Source organism: Mustela putorius, unplaced genomic scaffold (genome assembly GCF_011764305.1).
Source record: "Mustela putorius furo isolate JIRA1106 unplaced genomic scaffold, ASM1176430v1.1 tig00003901_pilon_pilon_pilon, whole genome shotgun sequence".
Classification (NCBI taxonomy): domain Eukaryota; kingdom Metazoa; phylum Chordata; class Mammalia; order Carnivora; family Mustelidae; genus Mustela; species Mustela putorius.
In genome coordinates this window covers 22,203,720-22,217,183 of record NW_025422049.1, presented here as the reverse complement: position 1 = coordinate 22,217,183, position 13,464 = coordinate 22,203,720, and the positions used below count along the sequence as shown (strand labels likewise).

At 37.8% G+C, this 13,464-nt stretch overlaps 1 long non-coding RNA gene across 1 annotated transcript; it reads right to left on the bottom strand.

Annotated features, from left to right (window-relative positions):
• Positions 1-848: 848 nt before the first annotated feature.
• LOC106004304 lies at positions 849-11,214 on the bottom strand. The gene is made up of 4 exons (XR_001177281.2): positions 11,153-11,214; positions 9,412-9,477; positions 2,790-2,930; positions 849-914 (listed from the first exon to the last, which is right to left on the bottom strand). It is a non-coding gene; the product is annotated as an uncharacterized LOC106004304 (long non-coding RNA).
• Between the last annotated feature and the right edge of the window lie 2,250 nt (positions 11,215-13,464).

Sequence of the window (13,464 nt, the reverse complement as noted above, 5' to 3'; positions counted from 1 at the left end):
GAAAATTTTAAACACATAAATAAATAAAATAAAAATAGAAGCCACTGAAGGTTAAACCTCTGCCTTCAGCTCAGGTTATGATCTCACAGTCCTGGGATCGAGCCCTGTGTCGGGCTTCCTGCTCACTGGGGAGCCTGCTTCCCCCTCCCCCTCTGTCTGCCTGTCTGCCCCCTTGTGATCTCTCTCTCTGTCAAATAAATAAATAAGATCTTTAAAAAAAATAAAATTTTAAAAAATGCCATTGAAGACTTCAGAGAATTAAAATTAAAACCACAATGAGATACTACCACAAGCTTACCTAAACCACAAAAATGAAAAAGACGAAAGGTACCAAGTGTTGCTGAGATTGGAAATATAGCCTGAAACAACCACTTTGAAAAAGTGTTTGGTAGTATCTACTAAGCTCAGCATGCACACACACATACTATGACTCAGAAATGCCTGTCTTAGGTATGTGCCCCAGAGAAAGGAAAGTAAGTATCCATCTAAAAGGTAGGTACAAGTATGGACATCCATAGCAACATTAAGTAAAAGAACTAGAAAATACCCAAATCCCCATAACAGATATATAGATTAAAGTATCTACAATGTAATACTATACACCAATGAGAATGATCTGCAACTACAATGATAATATAAATCACATACTCAAACACACACACACACATACACACACAAATCCCTGTTATGTTGATCTGAAGGAGCCAAACGTAAAAGAGTACATGCTGTATAATTCCAGAAATTTTTTTCTTCGAATCTCCCTACTGAGTTTAAGAAAGAAGAGGAAAATCAACACCTCATTTCCTTTCATTTGAAAGTATTTAGTGTCCCCTTATATTACCTTCAGAATAACCTCAGAGAAGCACATATCCTCTGAACTCTTGAAAAGTGGTGCACTGCACAGAGTACCATATCTGATGGAAAGAAAACTGAGTATTAACAGGAGATATATCTGACCTGCACCAGACCTAACCCACTAATTCTAGGTGACCTTGGGTAAGTTAAGACAGCTCTGCTTGCCTCACCAGTCAAAAGGGGTCAGATCATACTTCCCACCCAACAACCGAGGCCTCAGACACAAAAAAATGTCATTCTCATCTTGAAGAGCACTCTGAATTTACAGAAAGAATTCATAGTGGAAGCCCAAGGTATTATTTTTATAGACAAGTTGTCCAATGCATAGTAACTATGATAATTATTTTTTTTGTTTTTTATAATTATTACCTTCTCGTTTTTCTTAAATAAATACCCCCTATGTATTTTTTAAAAAATGCACACTGAAGCATAGCTTTAACCCAAAGACATGGCCCTGGGGGCACCTGGCTTCCTCAGTCAGTAGAGCATGTGACTCTTGATCCTGGGGTCATGGTTTTGAGTCCCACACTGGGGGCTGAGATTACTTAAAAAAAATAAATAAACTTTAAAAAAACCATATAGCTCCAGCCTAACATCACCCAGTATGAGCTGACATAGTTCAACACATGTTTTTGTTGTTGTTCTTGATGTTGTTTAGATTTTATTTATTCATTTGAGAGAGACAGTATGATTGGTGGTTGGGGGGTGGAGGAGGAGAGGGAGAAGCAGACTCCCCACTGAGTAGGGAGCCCAACACGGGGCTCAATCCCAGGACCCCGAGATTATGACCTGAGCTGAAGGCAGACAGATGTTTAACCACCTGAGCCACCCAGGCACCCCCAACACATGTTTCTTAATTCTTCTTCAGTACACTGGTTAGGAATGTAGCCTCTGGAGACAGACTAGGGCCAAACCCTAGTTCTGCCATTTACAAAGTGTGAGTGTGAATATTTTACTTCTCCTTGGATTGGCTTCCATCTCCCCTTCTGACCTCATTTCCTACCATCTGTACTCTATCTGCCAGGTTCCAGCCACTCAAGCTCATCATCAGCTCCTGGAACAAATGATGCCACACACATCACAAATCAAGAAGCCAGCCTAGGCCTAATAGCCTCTTGTCCTTCAGGACTCACCTCAAATGCCACTTCCTGAGAAAGAACTTTATGGACAGCCCAATCTAAGTAATCCCTGACCCATCATTTTCTCTTCTGTGTATGTGTTTACCTTCCTAAAGCCCAAATGGAACTGACCCACTTATGATCTAACAGCTTATTGCCAGTTTTCCCGAATCTGAATGAAAGCACCAGAAACTCTGCCTATCTTGTTCTCTGTGCTATATTCCCAGTACCTAGTTTAAGGCCTCACATATAAATCACTAAAAATGTATGACCTAAATGAAGGAATTATTACCTATTTGACACACAGGAGCAGACACAGATATTTGACAAATAAATTAGATGCCAAAGATTCAAAATTTTAAGAACATTTTGTTGTAAATCCAGAGTTCTTTTCAAATTGGAATGAGCCAGAACCAACTATTTGAACCAAATTATTCAAAATTTAAACCCTTCCCACCTACCTCCCTGTTTGGGATACAGCAGACCTAGGATGAGCCCAGGAATCTTAAGTTTCCACCAACACTCCCTGACAATTTTGATGAAGTGGTCCATGAACCACACTTGGCAAAATCCTGACCTAAACATCTGATATTTGTGTAACATTAATGCATACCATGCAGATTATGTGATATGAAGGGCATCTCCATTAATATAATTACTCAAAGGGGGCACTGGTCCTTCCCTCCTACCTATGACCACAGATTGCTTCCCCACATAAAATCACACTTAAATTCAACAATATTCCTGTGTAGGGGGAGGAATTGGGTATCACTTTACTAAAGTATAGATGAGGCTGGTGGAAGGGTAGTGACTTACCTAACGTTTCCCAATGATGGGAACCCGATGTCTTCATTCTTGCTCCAGGAAACTGACTAGCACACTGGAAATTATACTTGGTTCTTCTCTATCAGCTCCTGTTTGGAGGGCCTACACTCCACACCTTTCTCTGATGTTCTACTAGAAGGGAAATTCAAGGAATCAGACAGCAGTTGGAATAGAGGAAAAAGTGAGAGGAAGGGAAAGCACATGAAAGACAGGGGAAAGGGTGAGCACAAGCTTGCCTGTGCCCACTCAGTTCACAGAAAGCTGTGCAATGATGCATAGCCCCCTCCCACACACACAAGTGACACTGAAGCTCTCATATCATGGAAATGAGGCCTCATCCCTGTTTACTGTTCCATGTCCAAGTACTCTCTCTGGTAGTTATACTATGAGGTTTATGTCAGAGGTGGGATCACATTGACAGAATTAAGGAGGCCAAGTTGGAAGAGGCAACTAGCATTTAGAGGGCCTACTAAATGCCACCCAATATGTCATTATTTTCAGACTTTTTTTCTTTAAATCCTCAAAGTATTGCTCTAACATGGGCAACGTTGCTTTCTTTCTATAGACAGGGAAATACTCCAGCTCAGAAAGTAAAAAGTCCATGCTCAAAGACCCCTAAGGAAATGACAAACAGACAGAGAAGCCAACCTGAAGAAGCTTCGGATGGCGGGACCTCAGCTTCAGCAAGCAGACCACTGCACAACTTGCTACCCAAAATAAGCAAAGGGAGCCTCTGCAGATTACTGGACTGAAGGAAAAAGAGGCCAAGACTCAATAGCAGAACACATACAATACACACAGGAAACACAAGCAGAAGCACCAGGCCCTGGGGAGCAGGGGACACTACACTGCAGGGCACTACAGGACCTCTTCTTTTTAAGGCGATTATCATTCAGAACAAGAGAATTAGTAGACTTTCCTAACATACAGAAACACACAGAAAGTGAGACAAAATGAGGAGATAGGGAAACATCTCCTAAATGAAAGAACAGGACCAAACCACAACAAGAGACCAAAGTGAAACAGGTACAAGTTGTATGTCTGATAGATAATTTAAAGTAATGATCATAAAGATACTCACTGGAACAGAGAAAAGAGTAGAGGACATCAGGAAGACCCTTTACACAGAGATAAAAAAAAAAGAACCAATCAGAGATCAAGTGCACAATAAAAGAAATTAAAATTAAAAATACACTTGATTGAATAAATAGCAAGCAAGGTAAAGCAGAGGAACAAGTGAATTAATGACCGGGAAGACAGAGTAATGGAAAATAACCAAGCTGAACAAAGGAGAGGAAAGAAAATTATGCAAATTGAGAATGGTCTTAGGGAACTCAGTGACTCCATCGAGTGTAATAACATCTTCATTATTAGGATCTCAGCAGAAGAAGAGAGATAAAGGGGCAGAAATTTTATGTGAAGAAATAATAGCTGAAAATCTCACTAGTCTGGGGAAAGAAGCATATATCTAGATCCACGAGGCATAGAGATCCACTCCCCTCCAAATTCACCCCAAGGAGGTCCACACCTTGTAATATAAGGCTATTATCATACAGAACAAGAGAATTAGTAGACTTTCCTAACATACAGAAACACATAGAAAGTGAGACAAAATGAGGAGATAGTTAAACATCTCCTAAATGAAAGAACAGGATCAAACCACAATAAGAGACCAAAGTAATTAAAAGGTCAAAAAGGAGCAATAGGGTGCCTGGGTGGCTCAACTGGTTGAGCGTCTGCCTTCGGCTCATGTTGTGATCTCAGGGTCCTGGGATCAAGTCCCACATCAGGCTTCCTGCTCAGTGAGGAGTCTGCTTCTCCCTCTGCTTCTGCTCCTTCTCCCTGCTCATGCCCTCTCTCTCACTCTCTCTTAAATTAATTAATAAAATTTTTTTTAAAAGAGCAATAAAGAAAAAAATTTTAGAGCAGCAAGAGAAGACAGTTACATAAAAGGAAATCCCCATGGGGCACCTGGATGGCTTGGTCAGTTAAGCATCTGCCTTCCACTCAGGTCCTGATCTCAGAGTCCTGGGATTGAGTCCCACATTGGGCTCCCTGCTCTGTGGGGAGCCTGCTTCTCCCACTACCTCTGCCTCCCTCTCTCCATTTCTCATGAATAAATAAATAAAATCTTTTAAGAAAAAAAGAGGATATCCTCATAAGCTTATCAGTGAATTTTTTAGCAGGAACTTTCCAAGCTAGAAGGGAGTGTTATGATATATTTGAAGTGCTGAATGGGAAAAATCTGCAGCCAAGAATACTCTATCCAGCAATGCTATCATTCGGAATAGAAGTAGAGATAAAGAGTTTCTCAGACAAACAAAAACTAAAGGAGTCCATGACCACTAAGCAGCCCTTCAACAAATATTTAAGGGGACTCTGAGTAGAAAGGAAAATAATAAGTGAGAGTATAAAAAGTAAAAAACACAAAAGCAATAAAATAAATATTACTGTAAAAATCAGGCAAAGAATTCATAAAACAAAAGGATATAAAATGTGACATAACATACCTAAAACATGGGAGGAAGAGGAGTAAAGAATGAGTTTAAGCAACCATCAAGATAATATAGACTGCTATATGCAGAAGATATTACATACAAACCTAATGGCAAACACAAATCAAAAACCAGTAATTGATATGCAAAAAATGAAGGAAAGGAATCCAAGTATATCACTAAAGAAAGCCAACAAATCAGGGACGCCTGGGTGGCTCAGTTGGTTAAGCAGCTGCCTTTGGCTCAGGTCATGATCCCAGCGTCCTGGGATCGAGTCCCACATCGGGCTCCTTGCTCCGCAGGGAGCCTGTTTCTCCCTCTGACTCTGCCTTCCACTCTGTCTGCCTGTGCTCGCTCTCGCTTGCTCTCTCTCTGACAAATAAATAAAATCTTTAAAAAAAAAAAAAGAAAGAAAGCCAACAAATCATGAAAGAGAGCAAGAGAAGAATCATAGAAAATCTATAGGAAAAAAAAAAAAACAAAACAAGTAACAAAATGCTAATAAATACTATCTGTAAATAACTACTTTGAATGTAAATGGACTAAACACTCCAATCAAAAGACACAGGGTGACAGAGTGGATAAATAAAAGAAGACCTGGGGTTCCTGTGTGTCTCATTCAGTTGAGTGTCCAACTCTGAGCTTTTAGCTCAGGTCTTGATCTCACGGTCGTTGAGTCCAGTTCCCACATGGGGCTCCATGCTGGGTATGGAGCCTACTTAAAAAAAAAAAAAGACCATCTATGTACTGACTATAAGAGGCTTGTTTCAGACCAAAACACACCTACAGATTAAAATTAAGGGGAGGGGCGCCTGGGTGGCTCAGTGGCTTAAAGCCTCTGCCTTGAAATCAACCACAGGAAAAAACTTGGAAAGATCATAAAATACATGGAGGTTAAATAACATGCTACTAAACAATGAATGGGTAAACATAGAAATCAAATAAGAAATAAAAAATTACATGAAAATGCAAGCACAACAGTCTAAAATCTTTGGGATGCAGCAAATGTGGTTCTAAGAGAGAAATTTATAGCAACACAGGCATACCTCAAGAAGCAAGAAAAATCTCCAATAAACAACCTAACCCTATACCTAAAAGAGCTAGAAAAAGAACAAACAAAACCCCAAACCAGCAAAAGGATGGAAAAAACAGATCAGAGCAGAAATAAATGATATAGAAATTTAAAAAGAAAACAACAGAATAGATCAATGAAACCAGAAGCTGGTTCTTTGAAAAGATCAACAAAATTGAGAAACCTATAGCAAGAGTCATTTTAAAAAGAGGGACGACTCAAACAAAATTACTAACGAAAGAGGAGAAATAACAACCAACGGGGCGCGCCTGGGTGGCTCAGTGGGTTAAGCCTCTGCTTTTGGCCCAGGTCATGATCTCAGGGATCGAGCCCCGCATTGGGCTCTCTGCTGGGCAGGGAGCCTGCTTGCCCCTCTCTCTCTCTGCCTGCCTCTCTGCCTACTTGTGATTTCTCTCTCTCAAATATATAAATAAAATTTAAAAAAAAAAGAAATAACAACTAACAACACAAAAATATAAACTGTAACATAATATTATGAAAACCTATATGCCAACAAATGGGACAACTTTGAAGAAATGGATAAATTCCTTGAAATATATAAACTACCAAAAGTAAAGCTGGAAGAAATAGAAAATTGGAAGAGAAAAATTGAATCACTAATCAGAAAACTCCCAAAAACCAAACTTCAGGACCAGAGAGCTTCACATGTTCTGCTGAACATTTAAAGAAAAGTTAATATCCATTCTTCTCAAACTATTCCAAAACATAAAAAAGGAAGGAAAACTTCCCAACTCAATCTATGAGGCAAGCATTATCAGAAACCAGATAAAGACAACAACAACAAAAAAACTATAGGCCAGTATCTCTGACAAAAATAGATGAAAAACTCTCAACCACATACTAGCAAACCAAACCCAAAAATACATTTCAAAAAATCACTTACCACAATCAAGTGGGATTTATTCCTGGGTTGCAAGGCTGGTTCAATATTCATAAATCAATCAACGTGATACATCATATCAATAAGAGAAAGGATAAGATTATTTCAACCGATGCAGAAGAAGCATTTGGCAAAATATAGTATTATTCACGTTAAAAACCTTCAACAAAGTCAGTTTACAGGAAACATACCTCAACATAGTAAAGGCCATCTATGAAAAACCCAAAGCTAACATATTTAATGGGAAAAACTGAGAGCTTTTCCCCTAAGGTCAGGAACAAGACAAGAATGTCCACTCTCACCACTGTTATTTAACATAGTACTGGAAGTCATAGCGACAGCAATCAGACAACAAAAAGAAATAAAAGGCATCCAAAGGCAAGAAGGTAGTAAAACTTTCACCATTTGCAGATGATATGGTATTATATATAGAAAACCCTAAAGACTCCACCAAAAAACTGCTAGAACTGAAAAACAAATTCAGCAAAGTCACCGTACACAAAATCAGTGTACAGAAATGTTTCATTTCTATGCACCAAAAACAAGGCAGCAGAAAGAGAAATTAAGAAAACAATTCCATCTACAATTATACCCAAAACAATAAGATACCCAGAAATAAACCTAACCAAAGAGGTAAAGGATCTATACTCTGAAAACTATAAAACATTGATGAAAGAAATTGATGACACAAAGAAATGGAAAGACATTCTACGTTCATGGATTGGAAGAATAAATATTGTTAAAATGTTTATTTTACCCCAAGAAATGTACACACTTAATGCAATCCCTATCAAAATGCCAACAGCATTTTTCACAGAACTGTAACAAATAATCCTAAAATTTGTATTGAAACACAAAAGATCCCAAATAGCCAAAGTAATCTTGAAAATGAAAAGCAAAGCTGGAGGCATCACAATTCCAGACCTCAAGCTATAGTACAAAGCTATACTAATCAAGACAGTATGGTAATGAGGAGCACCTAGTTGGCTCCATCAATAGAGTGTGGGACTCTTGATCTCAGGGTCATGAGTTCATGTCCCATGTTGGGCATGGAGTCTACTGAAAAATAAAAAAGAAAAAAACATGCTATGATACTGGCACAAGTCAAAGGAACAGAATACAAATCCCAGAAATAAACCCACAATTATATGGTCAATCTTCAACAAAGCAGGAAAAAATATCCAACGGGAAAAAGACAGGCTCTTCAACAAATAGTGTTGGGAAAACTGGACAGCAACATCCAAAACAATGAAACTAGACCACTTTCTTACACCATACACAAAAATTAACTTAAAATGAATTAAAGACCTAAATGTGAGACCTGATACCATAAAAATCCTAAAACACAAGCAGTAACTTCTTTGACATCAGCTATAGCAATTTCTTTCTAGATATGTCTCCTGAGTCAAGGGAAACAAAAGTAAAAATAAATTATCAAGACTACATCAGAATAAAAAGCTTCTGCACAATGAAGGAAACAATCAGCAAAACTAAAAGGCAACCAATGGAATGAGAGAAGATATTTGCAAATGATATCTCTGATAAAGGGTTAGTGTGAAAATATTAAAGAACATATAAAACTTAAGACCCCAAAAAACAAATAACACAATTAAAAAATAGACAGAAGACATGAATAGACATTTCTCCAAAGAACACATCCAGATAGCCAATGGACACATGAAAAGATGCTCAACATCATGCATCATGATAAGTGTACTCTTTAATCTCCATCTCCTATTTCCTCCACCCACATTGCCACTTATCAGATGAAAAAAATAAAATGAAATGATTAAAGTTTTATATAAGGAATGAAATTAATAACATTTAGTTTGTAAAAAAAAAAAAAAAAGGAAAGCAACACTTGATAACTATCATAGTAACAAATGATCCAGGCAACAGATCTGAGTGCATCAGTCTGCATCAAATCCCACAGCAGTCACTGAGTCACTATGGTAAACATATAAACATATTGGCCAGGGAAAGCTAGGAAAAAGCAAACAGCAACCACCCTCATTTGGTTCCTAACATGTGCTAGGAATTGGGCTGGACTGACATAACACACAGTAATTCACCCCTCAAGTATTCCTGACAATATATTCCCAGCAGCTTTAGTAATATATACATATGTGCATACATATGTACCACATTCACATATGCTTCTTCCTCTTCTCTCCCCACTCGAGATCCCAAGAATTCATTATAGTGGAATATCTGGGGAGTAAAAAAGAAAAACACTACAATTCAATGGATTCAATTCTAAATACACATACAAACTTGAAAACTACTAAACTATTTTTTACAGATGAACTGTAGACTTGTCTTTGGAACATTTTCTCCCTAGTTTCAATACATTGCCAATAACCTCTAAAAGCTGATATAAAAATACAAACAAATGCATGTTATACATCAAGTACTTTTTCCACTGCAGAGGAAGTAGCCTGAGCTTTCAACCAAAAAGATTCCTCGATGGCTATTTTTCAACATTTTGGCTTCTGAGAGTTTAGTGAAAATATATGTGTAAATTGCAATTAAAAGATAGTGTCATTTGGACACCTGGGTGGCTCAGTCATTAAGTGTCTGCCTTCAGCTCAGGTCATGATCCCAGGGTCCTGGAATTGAGCACCGCTTCAGGCTCCCTGCTCGGCAGGAAGCCGGCTTCTCCCTCTCCCACTCCGCCTGCTTGTGTTCTTTCTCTGGCTGTCTCTCTTTCTGTCAAATAAATAAAATCTTTAAAAAATAATAAAAATTTTTAAAAAATACTATCATTCATGATAGTACCAAAAAGTATAAAATACTTGGGAATCATCTCTCTACTTATATGTAAAGGTAGGTACATTGAACAGTACAAAACACTGCTGACAGAAATTAAAGATCCAACTAAATAGAGGGATATACCATTTTCATGTGTCAGAACACTAGTATTATTAAGATTCTATTCTGCTCAAACTGATCTACAGATTCACTGTAATCCTAATAAAAATCCTAGCACACATTTTGTTTTTAAGAAACTAAGAAGTTGATTCTAAAATTCATGTTGAAATGTAAAGGACCTAGATTATAAGAACAACTTTGAAAAAGAACAAATTAGATTGTGCTATTTACAACATGGATGGACCCAGAGGGTATTATGCTAAGTGAAGCAAGTCAGACTAAGACAGACAAATACCATATGATTTCACTCATATGTGGAATCTAAAAAAGCAAATGAATAAACAAAGAGCAGAATCAGACCTATAAATACAGAGAACAAACTGATGGTTGCCAGAGGGGAGGGGGTTGGAGGATGGACAAAATGGCTGAAGGGAAATGGGAAATACAGGCTTCCAGCTATGGAATGAATAGGTCACAGAAATAAAAGGCAGAGCATAGTCAACAGCTTTGTAATAGTGTTTGTATGGGGACAGATGGTAGCTACACTTGTGATGAACACAGAATAACGTATAAACTTCTTGAATCAAAATGTTGTACACCTGAAACTAGTATGACATTGTGTGTCAACTACTCAAATTTTTTTTAAAAAAAGAACAAAGCTGGAAGATCAAAACTACCTGATTTCAAGAGTTATGATAAAGCCTTCAGTAACCAGAACAGTGTGGTATTGGCATCAAGGTAGACAGGAAGAAGATCAAAGGAACAGAATTAAGAGTCCAGAGTTCACACCCATATGAACAACTGATTTTTGACAAAATTGCAAAAGCAATTCAGTGGAGAGAGGAGAGTCTTTCAACAAATGGAGTTGAGACATATTGAGTACAATATGAGTGCATATCCATATGCACAAACAATCATCCATGTATCTTACCATATACAAACATCAACTCAAAATGGATCATAGACCTAAATATAAAACCCAAAACTTCTAAAATAAAACAAATGAGAGGGGTACCTGGGTAGCTCCATCGTTAAGCATCTGCCTTTGGCTCAGGTCATGATCCCAGGGTCCTGGGATGGAGCCCTGTGTCAGGTTCCCTGCTCTGCGGGAAGCCTGCTTCTCCCTCTCCCACTCCCTCTGCTTATGTTCCTGATCCCACTGTCTCTCTGTCAAATAAATGAATAAAATATAAATTAAAAAAAAGAAAAGAAAAAGAAAGGAAAAAAATCCTTATGACCTTGGGTTAGGTGAAGATTTCATAGATGCGAAATCGAAACTATAATTAATAAGTGAACAAATCAATAAACTGGACTTCCTCAAAGTTAAAAATTTCTACACTTCCAAAGACACTATTGAGAGAATTAAAAGATAAGCCACTGACCGGGAGAAAATATTTGTAAATTAGAACTCTGATAAAGGACTTGTATCCAGAATACAGAATTTCTCACAATGGTCATTAACAAGAAAACAGTTACTCTAACAAATAAATGGGCAAAAAAATTTTGAATAAACACTGTTAGAGAGAAGGGAGTTGGGGTAAATTGGAAGGGGAGGTGAATCATGAGAGACTATGGACTCTGAAAAACAATCTGAGAGGTTTGAAGTGGTGGGGGGATGGGAGGTTGGGGTACCATGTGGTGGGTATTATAGAGGGCATGGATTGCATGGAGCACTGGCTGTGGTGCAAAAATAATGAATAGTGTTTTTCTGAAAATAAATAAATCACTTTAATAATTTAAAAAAAAAGATACATAAATGTTTGGGCACCTGGGTGGCTCAGTGGGTTAAGCCTCTACCTATGGCTTAGGTCATGATCTCAGGGTCCTGGGATCGAGTCCCGCATAGGGCTCTGCTCCACAGGGAGCCTGCTTCCTCCTCTCTCTCTCTCTTCCTGCCTCTCTGCCTACTTGTGATCTCTGTCTATCAAATAAATAAATAAAATATTTTTTAAAAACATACATAAATGTTAAATAAGCACTTGAAAAGATGCTAAACAAACTTTTCTCAAATATTCAAATCCATTAGGGAAATATAAATAAAAACTACAACATACCACTACACCCTTCTAAGAACAGCCAACATTAAAAAAACTGACCATACCAAGTCCTGGCAGGGTTGTGGAGGATGGAACTCTCATACACTGCTAATGGCAATGAGAAATGGTGCCAACACTTTGGAAAACAGTTTGCCAGTTTCTTAAAATGTCAATCTTACACCTACTATATGTCCCAGCCATTGTACTCCTAAGTATTTACCCTAGAGAAAGAAAATGTTATGTCCAAATGAAGACTCATATACAAATATTCATAGCAGCTTTATTTATAAGAGCCCCAAAGTGGAAGGCAGCTATGCTCACCACTATACCACCAATGCAGAGAGCCCCAAATCGGAAACAACTCAAATATTCATGACCAGGTAAATGGACAGAACAAATTGTGATACATCCATACAATGGAATAATGGAATATTAGTCAATCATAAAAAGGAGGAACTATCCATACATGCAACAAATGGATAAATCTAGAAATAATTAGATTGTAGGAAACAAGACACAAAAAATACACACTGAATATTCTATTCACATACAACTGTAAGAAAAGAAATCTAACCCATACTGACAGAAGATCAGTAATTGCCTGGGAATGGGGTAGAGTGATGTGGAGAGAGAGAGGATGGAAAGCGGTAGATGGGGGTATTACCAAGGGGCACAAAGAATGTTTTTAAGGTGATGGATATGTTCATTATCTTGACTGTATTAGTATTAGATTCACAGGTACATACATGCAACAAAGCTTATCAAAGCATATACTTTAAATATGCAGTGTACTGTATGTCAATCATACATCAATAAAGTACTTTACATATATTTATATATTCAAATTCTCTGATGCAATTAAATAAATCAGGGAAAAGATTTCCACAACTGTGTTCTTGTAACATTAGCAGATCCACACACTGTCTTACCAAATTTGTCCATGCTACATATAACCAAAATAGAAATAATCATTTTAGTGAAATATATCCAAATACTTAGGGAAAGTTGATGTCCATATCCTTCTAAAGTATGGAAATAAAAATATTCTATTCTAGGAAAATAATCATAATGATATTTAAGTGTAACTGGTTATTTTAGGGAATGTAGCTGAGTATCATTATAAGAGGGCAAACTCTAGGATAATAATTATCTTTTTTATGTTAAGTTCTAGGGGTACCTGGGTGGCTCAGTTGTTTGAGAGTCTGTCTCTTGGTTTCAGCTATGGTCGTGGTCTTGGGGTCCTTGGATCGAGTTCCACGTTGGGCTCTGCACTCGGTGAGGAGTCTGTTTG